The sequence below is a fragment of the Podarcis muralis genome, chromosome 5 (assembly GCF_964188315.1).
Source record: "Podarcis muralis chromosome 5, rPodMur119.hap1.1, whole genome shotgun sequence".
NCBI lineage: Eukaryota > Metazoa > Chordata > Lepidosauria > Squamata > Lacertidae > Podarcis > Podarcis muralis.
The window spans coordinates 37,639,577-37,648,334 of record NC_135659.1 but is presented as its reverse complement, the minus strand read 5'-3'; the positions used below and the strand labels follow the sequence as shown (position 1 = coordinate 37,648,334).

General features: G+C 42.7%; 1 long non-coding RNA gene across 1 annotated transcript; it reads left to right on the top strand.

Moving 5' to 3' along the window:
• The first annotated feature begins 293 nt into the window (after nucleotides 1–293).
• LOC144327777 (uncharacterized) lies at nucleotides 294–8,169 on the top strand. The gene is made up of 3 exons (XR_013392886.1): nucleotides 294–388; nucleotides 3,881–3,990; nucleotides 7,935–8,169. It is a non-coding gene; the product is annotated as an uncharacterized LOC144327777 (long non-coding RNA).
• Nucleotides 8,170–8,758: the final 589 nt, after the last annotated feature.

The window sequence follows — 8,758 nt, the reverse complement described above, 5'->3', positions numbered from 1 at the left end:
TTGAGATAACCAGCATGGCCATTGCTGTTGAGACTGTATCAAGCAACCAGTACATTGGGTTTTTCACCAGCTCACCAGTAGCAGGCAGATTTCTTTTCTGAAATAAATGTTTTGAAGGGAGGAATCCCACCCACCCCTTCCTCTCAAATTAGATGTACAGAGCAAACAGGAGCAATCTTCTTCTTCAACTGCTCTCATCCATGCCATAGCACTGATGTGGAAATTACAAGAACAAAATGTACTGTATCAACTGGGAAGATTTCCAGATTCATTTTGAAGCGAGATAAGTTCAGCACAGCATGGCTGAGCAACATACCTCTCTGTCACTTTGCCACCAGCCTCACCAGATGGAGCATGGAGGACACTTGGTTTGCTGGATGGTGTGCAGGTGAGATAATAATGATTTTCTGCCCACAGCCAACTATCATCAGCTTTCTAGGTAAATGAGAGAGTGTCGCTGACACTGATAGACATGTCATGGTGGAGCTGTTTCCCTCTTTAGAACTGCTGCAGATTGTTTTGCCTGCATTATCTCGTTGATGACAAATGGCCCAGAGAATTTGGCTGCTCCACAGAATGTATTTTTCCATTTAGGAATTTCTTTCAAGACTCTTTTAGTGCTGCTGCGGCAGTTGCCATTTGATAGCTTTTGGTAGTCTTAGGTCCAGCAACAGCCATGGGGCAATTGGTGGGAAATCTGAGCCCTTGGTGAATCGAGATTTATCACTGGTTATAGCATAAAGCTAATATATTGTGTTTTGAGTACAGTGCTAGGAAAATGTGCTATCCATGAAATAGAAGCACTTCCTTGAAGGCAGATTTGACACTTGTAGTATATGAAACATTTTTTCCAGATCATCAGCAAAGGCACTGGCATCAGTAATACCAAGTGCACAGACATCACTGACGTTGTTGATTATCTGGAAAGATTTGTCAAATACTACAAGTGAGTTCCGTCTGCCAGCTCTGGGCTAAATTCCAGATGTTAAAATGCAACCATATCAGCCGCACAGGGAGGATCAAGAGTGCCCCAGTCTCAATGGGCAAATGGTGGAAACTGAACGGGGGATCATTGATGTGTCTGTCTATGCGACTTTGGAAGACCTAATTATAAGTTCAGAAACAATGAAATATCCAATTTTTCAGCTCTGAAACATCTCGTGCTTGGGCTTGTCTCTAGAGGGTCATTTTCACAGTAAATTAATCTTTCTAATGTCAAGCTTAAATTATCAGTGGTGGCATGCATGGCCACTGTGTTAGCAGTAGCACCGGCAGCAGTTCCACAGCAGTAAGGTGTGGTGGTGACACTGACGTTATCGAATCTGACACTGTATAAAATTGGTTTAAAATTAAAATAACTCTCATGACAAGCAAATTGGGAGGTAACTCCTCATCAGAGCATAAGACTGTCATTAAGTTGCAAGTTTGGTGGCTTGTTTATGGGCAGTGGAGAAGGAGAGAGTCTAATGAAAATTGGGGAGGGCATGCAAATTGGGAGCTGGTTGCTTGTCGTGCAATTATAGTCAGGTTGTGTTGGATACTTAAAAGGCAAAGCAATAGTAGGGGGAGGGCTATAGCTCAGTGGTAGAACATAAGTTCTGCATGCTGAATATTGCTGGTTCAATCCTTGGCATCTCCAGTTAGGGCTGGAATAGTCCTCTGCCAGATGCCTAGAGACCCACTGCCAGTTAGTAGAGACAGGACTGAGCATAACTCAGTATAAGAGAGCTTCTATGAGAACTTGAAGCAATTATTTTGCCTCCATACTCCACCCACTTACTGCTTTTCATGAACATAAATGCCAGTTCTATGGTTTCTGTCCTTCGGTGAAAATGAAAGACTTCTGTGGTACATCATTCTGCTCCCCAGAGAGCACTGTTGCTTTCCTTTCTTCCATGTAAGTGAATGAGAGCTGTTTCCATTATGAGAAAAATACAAGAGGGTACATGTGTGGTCATTCCTTGGGTGGCATTGAAACTGGCAACAATTACCCATGACACTGGGGAGACAGGCCCTTGGTGATAGGTGACCCCCTTGGCGTATGCAGCTCATCCCAATGCATGAAGAGACACAGGTGTCTTTGTCTCAGGTTAAAAAAAGAAAATACAAGTCACATGTGATGTTTTCTTCCTGCATAGATGGCCATTCTGCATGGATGCAGATTAATAGCACTATCCCATTTTGGGTTGAGTCAATCAAATAAAGGTGCAGTAAACAAAAGCTGAGAAGGTGTTTTACTTGGTGCATGGAAAGCCTGAGCAGTAGCTTCTGTTTTGTGTTTTAATCCTGCAGACGTGGTTGGGTCAGTGAGAAAACTTCCAATATGAAAGCACCCACATAATCAGGAGCAGCCCATTGTCATGAAATTACAAGGCTCCATTCTGATGTTGATTATGCTGTTTTGCAGCTGCTTAGGCACTGTACAGCTTTGTCCCATGAGTTCATAAAGGCATAACAGGCTGAGCGTGCAAACATAGACTGACAAGTCTTTCTGTAGCTGAGCAGGCTGATTCACCTGTGAAGCCATGTCTTCGGAATTTAGCCCTGGTTATTCATGGCACATTAGCAAGCTTGTCACTGTGACGTTAGGGCTACAAGGGCACATAAAGACTGATGATTCATGAAAGTAATGGGGAAACCTTAGAGTAGTTCCACCTGACATGGTGGTGATATTCCCAGCCATCATCTCTTATGAATGAACTCTGTTTTGCAGGTGCTGCTAATGAACTGAATTCAGGTGTACACTGATATGTCCTTGCGCTGCACTTTTAAAACAGTTATTCCTGTCCAATGTTTACAAAGTCAAGGGACAAAACATGGTTTGTATTTGGTTAGAAGATTCACTGCCCCACAGGGATACCTGTATGCAAAGCAATAGACAAAAAATAGTTCGTTCTTTTGAAATGATTTCTCCCACAGGACTGCCAAAGTCAGAGACTCTAATGGTTATCTATTCACAACTGCAAGACGGATACGTTTAAGCTGCTTAAGTAACTAATGTTGGTGAATACTAATTAGAGGCTAGGTTGTAACACAGGGTAATAGGGTCAGTGATCTGGCTGGTCCCCAAATCATAGGAACTGAGTGTTGTTGTGAATTTACTAGGTGCTGTGCAAATAAATGAAAAATGAAAACAGGCCTCGTCTGTGTGGGCTTGCACTCAAAGATTCAGGACAAGACATATGTAAAAGTAAAGGAAAATTATCAGGAAAAGTCAGTGTGAACATATTTGTCTTAAGGAAGTACTCAAATATAACAACCCAGTTGCAATGTCTTTTGTTTTGCAGCTCTGTGATTTGTTCTCATACTGTATTGTGATGGCCATCGGCTATAAACAATAAAAATGGTTGGTTGGTTGGTTGGTTGGTTGGTTAAAGCCAATGGTAAAAGAGTGATGATGGGGAGCTGAAGGGTTTAATCTCATGAATACACAAACCTAACAAATAGCTGTATACCAAATCAATAGTCCATCTAGCTCAAGGATAGGGAACATTCACCCCACAGGTATGTCCCTCTTGTCTCCTCCAACTGATCTGGAAGGGCATTTGGGGGAAGCCACACCATCCACCCTACATCTGATGCAGTGAGGGTAGGTAAAGGTAAAGGACCCCTGGATGGTTAAATCCAGTCAAAGGCAACTATGGTGCTCATCTCGCTTCAGGTCGAGGAAGCTGGCATTTGTCTGCAGACAGCTTTCCAGTGAGGGTAATGGCAGGGCTTTAATTGGGAAATGAATTAACTAAAGTGGGCTCCCAATTGTTTATTTGCTGGAGCAACACATGCTCCCACCATGCTCAAGGAATGGGAGGCAGCTTCCGATCTGTTTCTTTCTCCCAGTACTTCTCTTTGATGCAATCCCATGCTTCCACCTCCAACACAGCCAAGCTGTTGGTAAGCCCTTCCGTGTTGTCCTTTGCATCACCAACATAAGGGGTAGAAAAGAGAAGCTCTTGGAAAGTGGCAAATTCATGAAGTGAAGATGAACAAAAGGTAAGAGAGTTTAACAGCATTCCGGGAAATAAGAAGATTGTTGGGCAGAAATATCAGGCGAAGAGGAATCAGGCTGTAATTTAATTCTGAGAAAAATTAAAGTTGTTCAAAAGAATGACAGATAATGAAATAGGAGAGGGGAACGAAGAAGAGGGAGGGAGGGAGGGAGGGAGGGAGGGAGGGAGGGAGGGAGGGAGGAAGGAAAGGATGGCGAGAAAAGAAAGTCTGGTATACAGTAATCTGAAAAAAGAGATTGTGTGACTATGTGGTGGTTTTTAAATACACAAGCCTATTTTTGGGTTTGTATCGAACAAAGTTGTCCCATTTGCACACACACCCAGATTGGTTCTGGGGCACCACCTAACCCTCTGGAGCGGAATTGAGGGGGCTCAATGGGGCACATGGGGAAGGGATTGGTGAGGGAAGTCCTTGTACAAATGAAACAATTCTCTGTATCAGATACTTAATTAGAAATGATGGAATATAAGGGTAGCATTGTTTAATTGGGAAATTAATCAACTAAAACTACAGTTGATTCATCAGTGGGGGCCTTTTTTAATTCTTATGAGTTGAGTCTTTTGAAAGGCTGCTTAGGTACTGTCATGTTACTGTGATAGGGAATAAAAATAAGACCTGTCATAGCATTTATTTATTAAAGTGTAAATGATCCTACACTCCCTTCAGCATCTCAAAACCTACTTATATTAAGATTCTTTGTGTATGCTTGTGTGTGATATACAAGTGTACAGCATTTAAATGATTACTTAACAGATTAATTGGTTAAAAGCCAGATGATTAATTGACTAATTTTTTAAAAATCAGTTGACAGGCCTATTAAATATACTTCTGCCATGTCACAAATTTTGAGTGAATGGCTGAAAATTAAATTGCGACATCCTAGCTTCTTCTACCAATCCCAATACTTTGAGAAACACATAAAGTAAATTCAAGAGCTAGTGTTTACACTGAGTAGCTACCATCATCCTATAATTACAAAACAAACTGTGCAACTAAATAAATGAGCTCAGTAATTTGTTACAGTTTTTATTGCTCCGTAAGTATGTAAGCGATTGTAAATTGGGCTCTGTATTAAAGATGACAGTAACACATTGGATCCTAAAACTAAGAGAGCAGTTTTACTGACTTGTTTTTGCTACTAAGCATATAAAAATGGCAAAACTATAAAGGGAAAACAGTAAAGACTCAGGAGGACCTAGAACTGTTTGCTTAAACGTCCTGAAAATTTTGCAGGCAGAAAAAAGGTGGAAATATAAGGAAATGTGTTAGGGAAATTGGCATGCATTTAATTATTTTGTATAAATGTTTCTCTTTGCAAAAGGCAGGGTAATTTTTTTAATGGAATGTTTGAAAATGAGATGGGGATGCATTGCAGAAAGCTGGAGGAAATGGGTATGCAGATACTATCATCCAGACTCACTACACCTCTGTCAATAGTAGCATCCCCTAAGTGGAGTTCTGCTCAGGTTGTTCCCATCTGCAGAAAAAGAAGGTAGTTTGCATAGATTCCTCCTTCCCCGAGGATCACCCTACCATCTCTCATGCTGTTCTGTGGAGTTCTCCAAGGCAGTGTTTGAGGTAGGAGCTGCAGGAGGAAGGAGGAACTGCTAAAAATTATCTCCCACCCCACATTCAATCAGCGGGATTCCTCTCATGGATCAAAAGCCATCCATGGACAGAAGCAGCACTTCCTTTAGCAGAAGGCAAAGTCTAAATCCAAGCCATTATTTCTGAGGTGCTGGCACTATGTGAAGTGCCCAGTGTGTGGTTTTAATAATACAGACAGCTCTACTGTCCTCAGTAATCTCACCAGTCATATTATGTTCCATTCACTGAGTCCTGGATGAGTTGCGTTGAGGGATATAATTAACATATCTCCAACTAAGGCAAGGTGAGGGATTTATGCTAGCTGAGCCCCAGTTCAGCCAGGAGCAACCAAGATCCACTGAATCTAAACTCTCTCATCTTGGCAGAACTTGGGTTTGGATTGTGCTATTAAACTTGGTGAGATTATAGGAGATTACGGATGCAGTCCCACGAATATAAATCTCATGGAGCTCTGAGCATTATTATTGTAAAATATATTGGACATTGCAAAGCTTTGTGCTACTAGTTTGGGTTTTTCAATCATATTTTAAGTTGTGTGCCATTTTATTGTACTGTTGTATGATTAGGGGACGCGGGTGGCGCTGTGGGTAAAAGCCTCAGCGCCTAGGGCTTGCCGATCGAAAGGTCGGCGGTTCGAATCCCCGCGGCTGGGTGCGCTCCCGCTGCTCGGTCCCAGCGCCTGCCAACCTAGCAGTTCGAAAGCACCCCCGGGTGCAACTAGATAAATAGGGACCGCTTACTAGCGGGAAGGTAAACGGCGTTTCCGTGTGCGGCTCTGGCTTGCCAGAGCAGCGATGTCACGCTGGCCACGTGACCCGGAAGTGTCTCCGGACAGCGCTGGCCCCCGGCCTCTTGAGTAAGATGGGCGCACAACCCTAGAGTCTGTCAAGACTGGCCCGTATGGGCAGGGGTACCTTTACCTTTTATGATTGGTACTGTTGTATGATTTGGCTAAGCAATAAAGAACCATAGATTTTGAAGCTAGAGTAGGCGTACACAGAACTACACTGCGGTGGATTTTGTTCCAAGGGGGTTAAAATATTACACAAATGCAGAGTGTTTTCCATGAAATAGCTGGAAATAAAATGAGCATGCTAAATTTGGAAATCTATGCATTATACCAATTAGTATTTTATACATCAAGTGAACCATGTGCAGTAGATTTGCTGAAAAATAGATTTTGGTATTGCTGTTTGAATTTTCAGAAGAGAATGGGAAATTGCCCAAACTACGATGTGCTACCCAAATCCCATTCTTTGTAAATTCCATAAATGCAACTCACGACTTTAGCAGGTGCCACTTCTCAAATCCAGTATAGTTAGCATGGCTAAAGTTTTAAAAGAAGGTGTGGAAGTCTTCCTGCCACAGATCTCATTGGCTCACCAAGTCCTGGGCTGTTGACAGTGGAAAGTCTATTATCTTGTAATTCTGTGATAGTAGAGGGTAGTTTAGAGGAAAGAATTACATGAGCTCCATTACTCCTCTTATGGAGAGCTCTTCTGTGTCATGCGGAAGCTGATTTTATGCAGTCATGCGAAGCAACAAATTATTTCCCTGAATGCATAGTGACATCTCGGGCTGAGGAGGAGGGGAGGGGGCAGAAGCAGTAAATAAGTAAATAGATTTTCTTAGAGAAACAAAACCTGAGCCAGAGAACAATTTAGGGTTAAGGGAGTAGATATCAGTGCTCAGATAAAATAACAAAGAGGACATAGAACACAAATTAGGCCATGAAAGGGGTCAGGAGAAGCTGGGCATGAAGCGTAGTCAAGAAACTTTGACAATTAAATGAGTCTCAACTGAAATAACAGGGGAGCTATTGCTATTCTGCCTGAAATGCAGGGTTTGGTTGCTTCTCCAGCGTTGCTGTTTATTAAGCTTTTGCTCTTCCTAAAGGGATTTACTTCAGGCAGACAAGGAGCTCACAGAACATGGCAATATTACTCTCACTCTTTCTTGGCAAGAAAATTAAAGAGCAGGAGAGAGAGAGAGAGAGAGAGAGAGAGAGAGAGAGAGAGAGAGTGGTGAAGTGTGAGGAGAGAGACTGTTGAACTTTCCATTTTCCATTCACCTTCTAGATAATAGCACCAAAATGTGAGTGGAGGAAGAACTGTAATGTATGGAATTCCCCCCGCCATGCTTTTTAAAAATGATACATCAAGAATGGGCAAACTTAAACCCACCCAAATGGACTATTTGCTTTTTGGAGAAACCAGGCAGACAACGTGTTGTACATTGAGCCATTTCCTGTAGAGTTGCTCTTAACTCCAGCACTTAAAACTAGTTGTTGATCCCTTTTATTCTTTTCTTTTTCTCAGCACATGGAAACTATATTAAGAACACAGTAAAGAAGAAGAAGAAAGAACTAGGGATTCAAACACCCAAACAGTTCTATTTTATGATGCCTAACCCCAGCACACAGCAGGAGTTAGCTAGCATATGCTTGGCCTGATCCATGCCTGTTTGGGGAAAGTTGTCCAACATATTGGTACCACACAAACACACTCACACACATCTAACCACCCACTGGCCCCCAATTAATTAAATATGGAAGTAATATGATCCTGTGCCAAAATGCAGCAGTGTCACAGCTTTTGAAATTCAGCAAAACCAGGCAAATAAATTACAGATATGTTTTTAAAGGTGAGATGCAAGTCACTCCCACTACAAGACTGGTTTGCGTGGAGATGCAAGCTTCTTCATGGGAGGCCAGTCTGTTCCCAATGGTGGAGGCAGCACTGCATTCCTGGTGATGAGACATAGATCAGATTCATGGGACTCTCCTCCTCCAGCTACCCAGTCTTTCTTCCAGCCTGGTTGATGTCCTTCTCCGTTGTTAGGGTATCTCGCCACTCTGTAGATGGGGTAGGACAGGGAGCCAGTAGGATGGCCCTCCCCTCCTCAGCCTCTACAGGCAAAAGCGTTGGATCTCCATCACACATTCAGGCAGCTCCCCACTGGGAGCATCTCCATGTTCTCTTCCTCCTTCTCTGAAAGCTCATTTGACAGCAACTGCCACCCCATTCGCATGTCCATCAGGATCACTGGGCACATAATAGTTACTCTGCAAAAGACAGGGCTGCAATGCTGGGCTCACATAAGTACCAAGTAAATTGGGGGGGTGGGTTAGGCAGCAAGATGA